A 13,593-nucleotide genomic window follows, 5' to 3' on the forward strand; every position below is an offset into this window, starting at 1 on the left:
CTCTCTCGCCTGGATACGCTGGGTCCCAAGTGTCCAGTTTTACCCTCCATTTATGCACCAGCCCCATTCACTCCAACCCACCATTAAACAACTGCCAGAGAAGATCCATTCTGTCTTGTCTTTCTGCATCATCAGCATTAAGCGTGGTCATCTGAAAAATGTTTGAAGAATGAAGAACTAAGTAGAGCCATTGATTAGTGTAACGATTTTTACAAAATAGTATATGAATGCGAGCTATTCTTTTTCAGCTCAATAAGCATGAATATTTACCATATATCTGGCACTGGGCTAGGTGCTGAGGATATAAAGATGAGTTGGATATAGTTCCTGACACTTAATGACCACCTAGTGAGCAGGGCAGGCTGTGTAAGAGAAATAGAAACGATAGGAGGTGTATCTACATAGAGATTTATTTTAAGGAACTGGCTCACACAGTTGTGAGGTCTGGCAAGTCCCAAATCTGCAGAGCAGGTCAGCAGGCTGGAGGCCAGGGAAGAACTCACATTGGAGCTCTAGTCTGAAAGCAGCCTGCCAGTAGAATTCCTCAATCTTTTCTTCTTAAGGTCTCGACAGATTGGACAACGCCTACACACAATGGGGAGTAAATCTGCTTTCCTCCGAGTCTACTGATGTAAAAGCTAAAATATACCTTCACAGTGACATCTAGACTGGTGTTTGGCTGAATGTCTCGGCATCAAAGCCCAGCCAAGTTGACACACGAACCGTGCACATAGGTAGTCGCTGACAGCAAAATAGATACTACTTAGTCTACAAATGGTGCTAGGTCTTTTTTAAATGAAAAATCTCTCTGTGCTCTTTGATGTTTTTACTAGCGTTTGTGAGTTGTTCTTTCTGGTTATGCCGTGCATGCCACTGGGTGCTTGCTTCCAGGTGTGTCATTCAGTGCTCACGATAACTTGTGATGTAGTGTGCTGTCATCGTTTACAGACAAGAGAGGCCCAAGTAACCTATATGAGGTTCCACAGCTAATATGTGGTAGAGCTGAGATCGAGTGAAGGCCTTTCCAATCCAAGGTCAATGAGCTTTCTACTACATCACAATACCTTTAATAAGCATTGAGCCGGGAGCCTTGCCTTTCCCCAGGGAAGCACTTATTTTGCCAGGAATTCTGTAGTATTATTAGATTTTTGTAACAGGGTCCCTCTGCATATGAGGATGTGAATCAGTTTTCCCAACTCATTTCATATTAGCTCCACATGTGGGAGAGGGCATGATGGGTCACAACCATACTGGATCATGCTGAGTCAATCACCCCAAGAGGAAGATTCTCAGATATCATTATTATGACTGAGCTTTCTTCACACAAACACAAAAGTCTCCTTACTCCAGGCCAGACATAGGGCACCTAGCCACAGGTCTTTCTCAATAGAGCAGATAGAATTATCCACGGTAGGGAAATTTGGTATAATTAAGTGTCTGCTCAGCATATAAGGAATATTCTGCTTTAGGGGCACCTGAGTGGCTCAGTTGGTTAAGCATCTGACTTCAGCTCAGGTCATGATCTCATGGTTCGTGAGTTCGAGCCCTGCATCAGGCTCTGTGCTGACAGCTTGGAGCCTGGCACCTGCTTCAGATTCTGTGTCTCCCTCTCTCTCTCTGCCCCTCCCCTGCTCACTCTCTGTCTCTCTCAAAAATAAATAAACATTTAAAAATTAAGACAAAAAGAATATTCTGCTTTAAACTTATCAAAATGGGGGTGCCTGGGTGGCTCAGTCAGTTAAGCGTCCTACTCTTGATCTCAGCTCAGGTCTTGATCTCAGTGTCATGAGTTCAAGCCCTGCATTGGGCTCCATACTGGGCAAGGAGCCTACTTAAAAAAATAACAAAGTAAATAAACATACCAAAATTAAGTAGGAAACGGAATGCAGATAAAAAAATGCATTGTCTCTGGAGCTCCAACCTTCACAACAAAAAAGGACGCATGATATAGACATGGAAATTCAGTGACTATTTACTTATGGCCCATGAAAGGCCAAACTCTGTTGACATTTCAAGGGAAACAAAATGAGTAAGACGTGGTCTTCTACTTCAAAGACACAAGGAATGGGGAAGAATGGAAGAAATAATATTTCTTGAGTGACTCTTATATGGCAGTCTTTTGTTCTAATTGAATCATTATTACCATCCCACCAAGTAGGTGGTACTATCCCCTTTTTGGAGGAGGAAGTGTGGTCTTGGCAAATGGAAAGACTCGCCCAAGATCTTAAAACTAATACATACAGTAAATAGTACAGCTGGGGTCTTCATCTGGATCTCTCTCTAAATCCAGCGCTCATGTGCCTTAGCCTGAATCACACTGCAAGGAGATAAATATGCAGACCATTGTCGCTAGCAAAGAAACATAACATTAAGAAGTGACCAAATGAAGGTGGATGAATCAGACGTGTTATTTGAGATGGACTTTAATACAATAGATGGTATCTTTCCGGTGGAGATGAAAAAAAAGCATGAGCAAGATTTGGAAGAAAAACTAGAAGGTTGTGGAGGGTAAGAGTTACACAAGTTTTCTCAGGGCTTTAAAATCAGGATGAGCATTTTAGAAGGGGTAACTCATTAGTTACCCCTTAGATTAGAACAGAGCAGATTGGAAGAAAGAGAGACCAGGTGGGAGATCCCTGCAAGTTCTCTCTAGAGAGCCAACAAGAATGGAAAGGGTATCACAGAGGGAATCATGGGTGATGCTGAATTGATGTGATAAGCCAATGGGTTCAGGTTGCTGCAATGAAACCAAATCCAGGTGACGGATAGGTAGAGTAGGTCATGACCTCATGAACTAGAGGTCTCAACGGAGATGAAAGGAAAAGCAGAGGGGGAGAGGGAGAGAGGAAGGAATGGACTTTGAGAAAAAAAGAGGGATTTCAGAATTTGCCATGCTGGAAGTGAAGCATATCTGAGTTGTGGCCAAGTGTAAGACGTGGCCTTGCTGGGGTGTGGCTGAGATAGAATGAAAACAGTGCTCGTCTGACTGGAAGATTATGAATGTGGAAGTCACCGTGAAGGCTGGCAATGAATCATATGGAAAGGAAGTCAGTACTCTAGAGGCTGAGAGCTTTGAAGAAAGTGAGAAAAAGTTCTCAGAATTGGAGGTAACTGGGACCCAGATGCAGAGAGAAACAGAAAAGTTAAAGGTTTACCAGGAGTCAGGGAAAAAAAATTGTCTAAAAAATGGATAGTGCATTATCTGTCAGTCATATGAAATATTTCCTTAAGAAAAAAAAATGCTCTCACTCCCAACTTAAAATTAGGAAAAAGATTTTAAAATAGGCATTCCCGTAAGGAATTGTATTTTTTGTATTTGCTGTCAAGGAATGTCAGAAGAGGCAACTAATGCTGTCAGATCAAACTGAAATGTCTTACCGTCATCTTTCCTTGCCTGTCCCGTGACCCACCCAGTCACCCTAAACCCAGTGAGAAAGAGAGTGATGGAAACTGAGCAAATTCTCTCCCAAGTTTGTTGAATCAGTCACTTGCCATCACTGAAATGGGCTTGCATGTTCAAGGACGCCCTACCCGCCCGTATCACTTGTGATGTCAGGTTGAATGGGCAGAGTGTTGGTCCCTGTGCTGTGCAAGAAGACACACAGCCTCAGTGAATAACTTCTAATCTGCATGAGGTATAAAAGGAAAGTCTGCCCAACAGGGTACCACGAGCTGCATTCCAGCCCCAAGACACGGCATCAGGTTCCACGACTTGGTCAGCAGTTGTGCTCCAGTTGTTGCCTCCATCAACTACAGGGTTTTGCAAGCCTGGAAGTTCCACCCACCCGGAGCCCATTGCTGAAGCTTATCTGGCATTTGTTCATGAAGAGCTCTTTGCACTGTCACACGTTCTCTGGTTTAGACTTGATTCAATTGTCACATAACCCGGTGGGGAAGCGAAGAGCTCTGAACACCAGTCTTTGTGTCATTTTAAGTTTTCTATTGTTAGTGCTTTGCCTGCTAGGGAGTTCCAGAAAGTCTGCTTGACGATTAGGGGGTGGGGCAGGGCCAAGACGTGAGTGGTAAAGCTGTCGGTTATAGACTGAGGAAAACAGTCCTGGTTGCTGGCAACTGGCCAGATTTGCCTGCTTTGTGCCGACATCAGAGTCTTCGGTGGAAGTAACCTTAGAGGTCAGTGAGTCCAACTGCTTGTTCAAAGCAGCGTAGTTAGAATATGGACTTTCAGGATCAAGGAACTGGCTGTTTCCATGGAACAGCTTAATGGCTGTGTTACCAACCCGAAATCTATAAGATTTACAGAGTGCCTACTGTATGGCAGGCACTGTGCTGCTTCTTTATTTATTATTATTATTTTAATTTTTAAATGTTTGTTTATTTTTGAGAGAGAGAGTGAGCATGAGTGGGGGAGGGGCAGAGAGAGGAAGACACAGATTCTGAAGCAGGCTCCAGGCCCTGAGCTGTCAGCACAGAGACGGATGCGGGGCTCGAACCCATGAACCGTGAGATCATGACCTGAGCTGAAGTCGGGCGCTTAACCGACTGAGCCACCCAGGCGCCCCAGGCGCTGCTTCTTTAAATGCATTCTCTTAAACAGCCCTCTCAGCAAGCCTGCAAGGTAACTGCTCCCATTCCGATTTTCCAGACGGGAAACAGGATTTGAACACGCATGAGTAGAACAGAGCCCGTGTCCTTACTGCTTATATTCCATGCTGGCTCCCAAGGCCCCTATGTGCTATTTTAGGGCACAACATTCATTTTGAATTATCTGAACTTTTACCCCTCGGCCTTGTGTAACTCAAAAATTCTGCCAGCTGCTGTCTGGGGTGACATAAATCTATAGCTTCTTTCACAATAATATTAGTAATACCAACAATAATAGGTTTTTAAGTGATTTGCAAACATGTTAGTTTCATTTCTTTTCACACAAGTCTTAGAAAATGGATACAACAGGGGCACGTGGGTGGCTCAGTGGGTTAAGTGTCGACTTGGGCTCAGGTCATGATCTCACGATTAGTGGGTTCGAGCCCATATTGGGCTCTGTGCTGCCAGCTGAGAGCCTGGAGCCTGCTTTGGATTCTGTGTCTCCCTCTCTCTCTGCCCCTCCCCAGCTCAGGCTCTGTTTGTCTGTCTGTCTCTTTCTCAAAAACAAACAAACAAAATGGATACAACAGGTAGCCTACAGTCAAGGTTACTCATAAGGAGTCAAAACAGATCATTAAATTCCCTAAGCCACAGCTGAGAAAATGAGGAGTCCAGGAGCCAGACTCTGGCCTTCTAATGTTGAGGCTAGTGGTTCAGAGAGTGTTGCACCTGGATAGGGAGCATGGGCACCATCTGGGAACTTGTTTAAATGCAAATTCTCAGGGCTCATCACAGGCCTGATAGATCAGAGACTGTGGGGGTGGGTCCAGCAATCTGTGTTTGAACAAGCCCTCCAAGAAACTGGGGTGCACATTTGAGCTTGGTCCTAGACCCGTGCTTCTTCCATTGCCCAGCATGGTGGCCAGGGCACCACCCCTCATTCTGAGCTCTGCAATTACTACAAAGAGGAAACGGTGGTCTAGCAGAATCTTTTGTACCTGAAGTGAATTTCCTCAGGATTTTCTTAATATTATGCTTGAGTGTCTCGGTGTCAGAAAAACAGGTCTCAGGCCCTAAAGATGACATCAATCAAAGCCCACCAAATTTAATTTTTTTTCTACACGACCTCAAGGATGGCAATCCTACGAAAGAGAGATTGTGGGTTTTCTTTTTTCCTACTACTTACAAAATGACTTTTTCTTGAAAAATTTTTTTAAGTTTATTTGAGAGAGAGAGTGAGCATGAGCAAGAGTGGGGGGGGAGAGAGAGAGAGAGAGAGAGAGAGAGAGAGAGAGAGAGAGAGAATGAATCCCAAGCAGGCTCCACACTGTCAATGAAGAGCCCAACTTGGGGCCTGATCTTACAAACCGTGAGATCATGACCAGAGCTGAAATCAAGAGTCAGATGCTTAACCCACTGAGCCACCCAGGCACCCCCAAAATGAATTTATCTTACCTCCGCAATATTGCGTTTGTGAAATACAACCACATCATAATCACAAATGGCTCTTAGAGCATTTGGGTTTTGATAGGATTTTGCCTATAATCATTAAATAAAGGAAATATTTTCCCAATGGACTGTTTATGACACCAAACAATATTCATCAAAATGTTAGATCCAGGATAGTCATTTGATGACTAGTGGAGTATATGGGGCCCAGGAAAGTGGACAATTTGGACAGAAAGTTGAGAACTGACAACTGACCAAGCAAATGACCACCAGTAGAAATATCACTTATTCAAAATCAATATTTACTGGGACGAAAGCACTGCATAGAGCACAAGAGCATGGCTTTTGATGGCAAATGAAGCTGGGGTCCAGCCATAGCTTTGCCGCGTACTCTTTATAGCACATAGGGCACATTACCTTCCGGCCCTCAGCCTCACTCTATGCATCTGAAAAATGGGGATCATAGTCCCACGCAGAGTGATATCCTGAGTATTAAATGAGCTTAAACATAAAAAGCACTTAAAATCCACTGACTAAAACAGAGTGAATACTCAAAACTATTATCAATTAACCTTATGCAGTAAGTATGTGTATGTTCCAGGCACGTACTAGATCAGATGCCAGAGGTGTAACAATGACTGTCACATGATCCTTGCTTGCTGATCCTTAAGTCTGATCCTCTCACTTTATTCTGGAAAAGTCGGGTTTTGGTTTGTTTTTAATGTAGCCTTCGGAACATATCCAGAATTTACCATATAAATTCTGGCTGGCTTGGCCCCTGGTACAGCTTTTTCCATAAGTACAATATTTTAACAAATCTAAGAAGCCATCATTGAAAGATGCATCATTTTGGGTCTGATTCCAAAAAGCACTGCCAATCCTAGCTGTAAGATGCCATCGATTGGCAAAAACTCCCTAATTTCAATTCAAAAGGTGAAAAAAAAAATCTCTGTTTTAGAACTAATGCAATATGGTATTTTCATTTCCCCATCCACAAAGAAACCTTCTGCCTGGACTATGTGTGTATATGTGTTAACACGATGGAGGGGGAAGCGGCTCATGAGAAAGACATTTCACAATAGACCGGAACTGGCTTTAAGGGAAATGTACCGAGCCAGAAAATAAATAAAATATTGGTGTGATAGATCCTGTACTCAGAGAACAGTAAGCTCCTGCCCTGCCTGTGTGCCCCATGATAAGGACTGCAGCCAGTCAGTCAGTCAAACATACATTTATTTGGTCCCCACTATTTGCCTTTCACTATTAGGCAAGATAGCATCTCTTCTCCGTAGGGGTTCACACTCTAGTGTGAGAGACATGAAAACAAGGTAGATCAATGGTTTCAGTAGAGTGAGATATGCACAAAGTCTAGAAATAGTGCAAGGAAAGTGATTCCTTGGGGGTGAGGGTGGGACAGTAGCGAGTATGTGTGAAAGAAGGATTTCTGAGAAGGCCGTGTTTGAGCACGCATTTGAAAGATAGCCTAGAGCTGAAGGAGTAGCTAGTGACAGTAATGGAACTCACAAGAAGGTGTGAGTGTCATTATGCCTCTCCTAACAGTGTGCCCTTCCTCAGCTGGACAGGACCAACCTAGGGAAGAGCAGTACAAGTTTCCTTCCGCCCAATACGGTGACTTTGCAAGCCCACACAAAGTACCTCACTATTAAACACATCCACAAAGACGACAAAACTAAAACAAAAACTTGCACAGGCTGGGTACTTTTTTTTTTTTTTTCCACGCTTGCCTTTTTCAAGAGCAGCATTAGGACTGCATCTGAAGGAAAAGTGGAGATACTCCTTTTCTTTCTAATTCTCCATATTTTTCTCCACCAGAGAAATAAAGGAGAAAAATACATTGTGTTACAAGATGAAGAAACCAAACTCGTCATGAAGTTGGTAGAAGATACAAGTAAGTCGGAGAGGTAGAGGCGCAGGTGTGATTTTTCTCAAGCAGGGGGCTGGCTATGCATTCAGGGATGGTCTGTGTTAGCCAAGAGTGTGTACAGAATTGATTCTGCTTTTCTCTGGGCACTGACTCAACATCTCCTTTCTGTCTCCAATGAGCACTGACGGTGCAGTAAAGATTTTATTATTCAAGGGAACTCTGGCCAACCTTGACACTTCCAAAGGACTTCATTTCCTTGACCCTGCCAGCTTGTCACTGCCAACACAGCGTCCCTCCTCACATGGCGGTATAGATTGGCCCACAGTTGAGAACTGCTCCTCCCTGGTTTCAATTTAATAGCTGTCATTCGTCAAATCGCCTTCTTCCTCCATCTGCCACCTACACCTCATCTACACTCTGATAACACACCAGATAACACGACTTTGATCACAGTTTCGTGTACCAGGGCAACCGTATTGCCGATGACTCATCTCTGGACTTTCTGGGATTTCAGGGCCAATGTGTCCACAAAGAATATATGCATAGCCCAGGCTCTCTCTGAAATAAAATCCTGGATCGGTTGCACAATTCCCTGGAAACGAATTGTGGCTAATCAGAGATAGGAAAGAACATAAGATTATGGTTTCAATCAAGGAGACCTCACCCCATAGAAATATCTTTGCATGGCGATCATGAATGCACCACCAAAAAGGTGGTTTCCTCTGTGTAGGGCGTTCTCAAGGCATCTTACCCTATTCTGAGATGATAGGTATTTTGGAAGGACCCAAAGCTATGAAAGAGAAACATGGGGGCACCTGGGTGGGTCAGTCAGTTAAGTGTTCGAATCTCGGTTTCGGCCCAGGTCATAATCTCATGGTTTCATGAGTTTGAGCCGCCATATCAGGCTCCATGCTGACAGTGGGGAGCCTGCTTGGGATTCTGCCTTTTTCTCTCCCTGCCTCTCCCCGACTTGCGCTGTCTCTGTCTCTCTCAAAAATAAATAAACTTTAAAAAAAAAAAAAAAGAAGAGAAACACAGAGGAGGGAAGTTTGGTTTGTCTTTATCAGAAACTGTTTTAATTTAAACCAGAGAAAAGCCAGCCCTTACCACCTTCCTCATTATTAAACCCACTTAGAAAGTTGCAAAATCTCATTTTTTAACACACTTTTGCTGAACCAAAGAATGTAGCATGTGATGCATCGATGGGATTTAATGCTCAAGTCAGACCATAAAGAATTATTTTATATACATAATTAATATACTTTTGTAAAGCAAAAAGAATTCTATTTTCATCAGGAGCTTTAAGCTGGTGCCAAAATTCTTCTGGGTCTGATGTAAGGTCACCCCATGTCACAACTGGGAGCGCTGGGGAAATAATTGGAGCCAGAAAGGATAGGGCAACCGTTGGTTTCCAATTTGTGTGTAATACATAAATAAGTCACCTCTGTCTCGTTCGTGCTTCCTCTGGCTCCACAGAAGTGGTGGTAGGAAGAAAATTACTGTGGAAGGCGTCGAATATGAGGGATGACTCTTCCCCTCCCATCCCTTCCCTGCTTATGCTCTGTGATGTGCGTATCACTTTTCCCATCAGTCAGCTTCTATGACTCCAGGACTGTGGGAGTAACCCCCTCCTATCAACCCTAACAAAATGTCATTCAGCAAACTGTAAGGGGAATATCATCGTGATGTGGAGTTTCAAGTAGAAAGTATTTTTGTTTTGTTTTTGAGAAAAATGCAGATATTGTGTTAAGAAAGAGCCCAGGGGCGCCTGGGTGGCTCAGCTGGTTAAGCATCTGACTTCAGCTCAAGTCGTGGTCTCACAATTCGTGGGCTCTAGCCCCTCATTGGGCTCTCTGCTGTCAGCAAAGCCCCTACTTCAGATCCTGTGTCTCCCTCTCTCTTTCTGCCCCTCCCCTGCTCTTTCTCAAAAGTAGGTAAACATTAAAAAAAACAAACAAACAAACATGTTTTTGGGTACCTGGGTAGCTTAGTCGGTTAAGCATCCGACTTTTGGTTTCTCAGGTCATGATCTCACTGTTAGTGGGATCAGGCCCTACATCGGGCTCTGCACTGACAGCACAGAGACTGCTTGAGATCCTCTCTCTGCCTCTCTCCCCATTCCATCTCAAAAATAAACTTAAAAAAAGTTTAAAAATTAATTAAACGGTTCATACATTTTGAGATTTCATTAACATATTCTTTATTAAAATATTAATATTTTCAAATGAATCATTGAACATATACCATATTACATTGAAATATTTAAATTATATTCACGGGAAAGAGTATGTATGGATCTTTTTTTTTTCCCCATAAAGAGCACTCTGAATAATTGTGTCTTTTTCAAAACCACCTAAAAGTATAAAATTGTAACATTTTAGAGATTGGAAAGATCATAGGCATCACTTAGCCTATTCTGTTTGTTTTCTATACAAAAATTGATCTATAATTTAAATGCCTCATTCAAAAGCAACCAACCAGACAATGGTAGAGGGGCACGTTGAGGAATCATTCTATCACATCATGACATTCCTGGATCAACCACATGGATACGCGATCCTGAGTCATAACAATTTTACAATATATTTGGAATAATAGAGTCTAGGGATCTGATCCCACATAAATACAATTTGCTAACATTTTCACGGACATTCTAAAGCAGCAGGATCCCAACTAGCAATTATTTCTTCATTTTGTACTTTTTAAAGTGTCTAGTCTCCCTCATTACTAACTCTGGCATTACCCCTTATTATCTAAACAAATACCTAAGCTTGACTCACAGTAATGTTTCTTTCCAGCATCTGTTTTCATGCTTCCTCTGGCCATCACTCAGTTACCACAACACCTTCCAAATGCAGTACTTTGATGAGTACAGAGAAGCTTGAGAACCAAGAAGAATACTTTTCTGTCCAATTAGGAGCAAAAATTTTGGGGGTGCCTGGGTGGCTCAGGTCTGACTTCAGCTCAGGTCATGATCTCACGGTTCTTGAGTTCGAGCCCCGTGTCAGGCTCTGTGCTGACAGCTCAGAGCCTGGAACCTGCTTCAGAGTCTGTGGCTCCCTCTCTCTCTCTTCCTCTGCTCGAAATCTCTCTCTTCCTCTGTTCGAACTCTCTCTCTCTCAAAAATAAATAAATTTTTAAAAATACTTAAAAAAGAAGCAAAATTTATGATGAATTCCCTTCCAGAGTAACAAATTCAATTATTTACCCATTGATTCATTTAAGAATTCTTTCTGGGTGGCGTCTGGGTGGCGCAGTCGGTTAAGCGTCCGACTTCAGCCAGGTCACGATCTCGCGGTCCATGAGTTCGAGCCCCGCGTCGGGCTCTGGGCTGATGGCTCAGAGCCTGGAGCCTGTTTCCGATTCTGTGTCTCCCTCTCTCTCTGCCTCTCCCCCGTTCATGCTCTGTCTCTCTCTGTCCCAAAAGTAAAATAAACGTTGAAAAAAAAAAAAAAAGAATTCTTTCTGGGACACATCTCAACCCTCAGGTGCTGGATTACCTGCTGTGGAGAATCAGAGCTAAATAAGACATTGTCCTTGGACTTGTGGGGCCCATAGTCTGGTGAGGCCAAGATGTATACACTAGGCACTGTGGATACAGGGCAGAGAAAGCAATAAACAGATATTAGCCAGGTGCTTTGGGGAGTAGAGGAGAAGGAGCCATATCTGGGAATCATAAGGAAAAGCTTTGTCTAAATATGCAAAATCCAGTAAGTGAGGACATCAGGTCCTAAAACCCTTCCAAGAACAATTTCATCCCCTACAATGGAGAAGACACAGCTGAGAACCAGCATCTGGGCATTCTGACCAGAAGAATATCAACTGTCATTGCCACATCCCCAAACAGAATATAGAGGTGGGTCTCAAGATCCCTGGAGTAGGGATAGAAGGTCAGAATTAGAGAGAATGCTCCAGAGAGAATCTACCAGAGGACCAACCCAGACATCTGTAAGCCACTTGAGCAATAGTCACTAGACAGCTTTGAAAATACATTCTCAGCTGCTCACACAGGCAGGCAGACCAGCCTAGACTGACTCTGGGAGACACATCAGGCACAGGTGCTTTCTAACATTCTAGATACATTTTGGTCAGAGGAGTAAACTGTCACTTTACACAGCTGAGGTTGAGGCATAGCAACCAGCATTTTCTCTTTACTGGAGCTCTTGCAGCACCCAAGCCAGTGTGCTCTCCCAGATCTGCACGTGCCTGGGAGATGCCCGAATGGTTATATTGACCAACTCTCAGACCCCCTCAAACCTTGTCGGGTGCCTCTCAGGGCTAACACTAGGGTGAGGACAGCGAGGCACGTAAGAGGCAAAATACAAGGAGATGCTCACTGCCAAGAACCCACCCTGCACTTGCACCATCTGACAGAGTGCTACCTGAGACCCACCTCTCCCCAAAGAGTGGCATCCAAATTCTAACAGGTGGAGGAAATTCTATGACAGGTAGATACTTGACATCTACTGTGGGACAATGAGTAGTCTGGTCAATTTCCCAAGGATCTATGATTAAAATTTCCCATTGACCGAGCACCAAAGGCTATAGTATTCCTAATGCCTGGTCCAAACATGGATTTTCTGATTTATTTTTTTTAAAAGAAAGATTTAATTCATCCCTTAACTAGCCACCTTCCACAAGCCCCTTTCCCTGTCCCCAACTGAAAATGCATTTCACAGCCCCTGCTTGCTGTGTTCATTGAAAACAGAGATTCAAAATATATGCCCTCTGAGAAAAGATTTCCATGTAAGGATAGTTTTCTAATTCTGATGTGGCTTAAGCCTTGGTTGTAACACCTGAGTCCTGCTAAGGAGAACCAGCTCTCATGTTCAAACACAATTTTAGGATTAGTGTGCACCTATCCCAATGCCCTCTGGCTCATTCTCCGGAATGAGGCTTGAAATTGGCAATCACTTTTATAAACAGAGTGATAACCGCAAAATAGTCAACAAATGAAATATATGGTTTAACAACTACATAATCCAGAGAGAAAACATAAACATTATTATTTTCATAATACATCTGATTTTTTCTCTGTGATCCAATTTGCTTTAACTTCATTATTTTTCCTTTTTTTTTTAAAAAAAAGGTGAGTATGATCATAAATTTGTATCCATGTTTGTCTTTTCACTAAACTCTTTTTCTTCTATCTTCATTGCCACTAAAAAAGTCCTGTTTGGGAAAGAGGAACAAAATAATGGGAAAAATTGTTTACAAGGCAAGAAAGATGCGTTTCCTTTATATAGTAGTGCTACTTCAGAAGAAATGGGTAGACTTTCCTCAAAGGACAAAAGAGAGAGAGAGAAATAAGTATGCTGTGTTTCATAGAATCATGCATTGTTAGATACAAGATGAATTACACCTGAGACAGAGTACATTCTTTCCTTAACACGTAAGTCATAGCTTCTCACGGAACGTTTTTTTCAACACAGCTGAGGATGAGCCCTGTGACAAGAAGTCCCTTCTTCTTCGCTCCCAAGCGAAGTCCATTTGCCACCATTTGCAATATCTCCTTTCACTGAATCCCCACAAAAATTCTGTGAGGTGGGGTAGATATTTTAATCCTATTTTGCAGATGAGAACACCGAGACTCGGAGGGTTAAGGAAACTCGTTCCAGGGCCCAATTTTTGTTAGTAGCAGCGCTCGGCTTTGAACCAGGGGATGTTCTGAATGCAGGTCCACACTTGTCTTCATACAAACGAGGCTGCTAAATCCA

At 43.0% G+C, this 13,593-nt stretch overlaps 1 long non-coding RNA gene across 2 annotated transcripts in view; it reads right to left on the minus strand.

Moving 5' to 3' along the window:
* Positions 1-13,593, minus strand: part of LOC109499918 — a 45,475-nt gene that overhangs the window by 5,514 nt on the left and 26,368 nt on the right. For both annotated transcript variants that reach the window (XR_006598327.1, XR_002742470.2), the window contains exon 3: positions 82-151. This is a non-coding gene — a long non-coding RNA (uncharacterized LOC109499918). The remainder of the gene's footprint in view (positions 1-81; positions 152-13,593) is intronic.

This window comes from Felis catus, chromosome B2, assembly GCF_018350175.1.
Source record: "Felis catus isolate Fca126 chromosome B2, F.catus_Fca126_mat1.0, whole genome shotgun sequence".
In the NCBI taxonomy this organism is placed as follows: Eukaryota; Metazoa; Chordata; class Mammalia; order Carnivora; family Felidae; genus Felis; species Felis catus.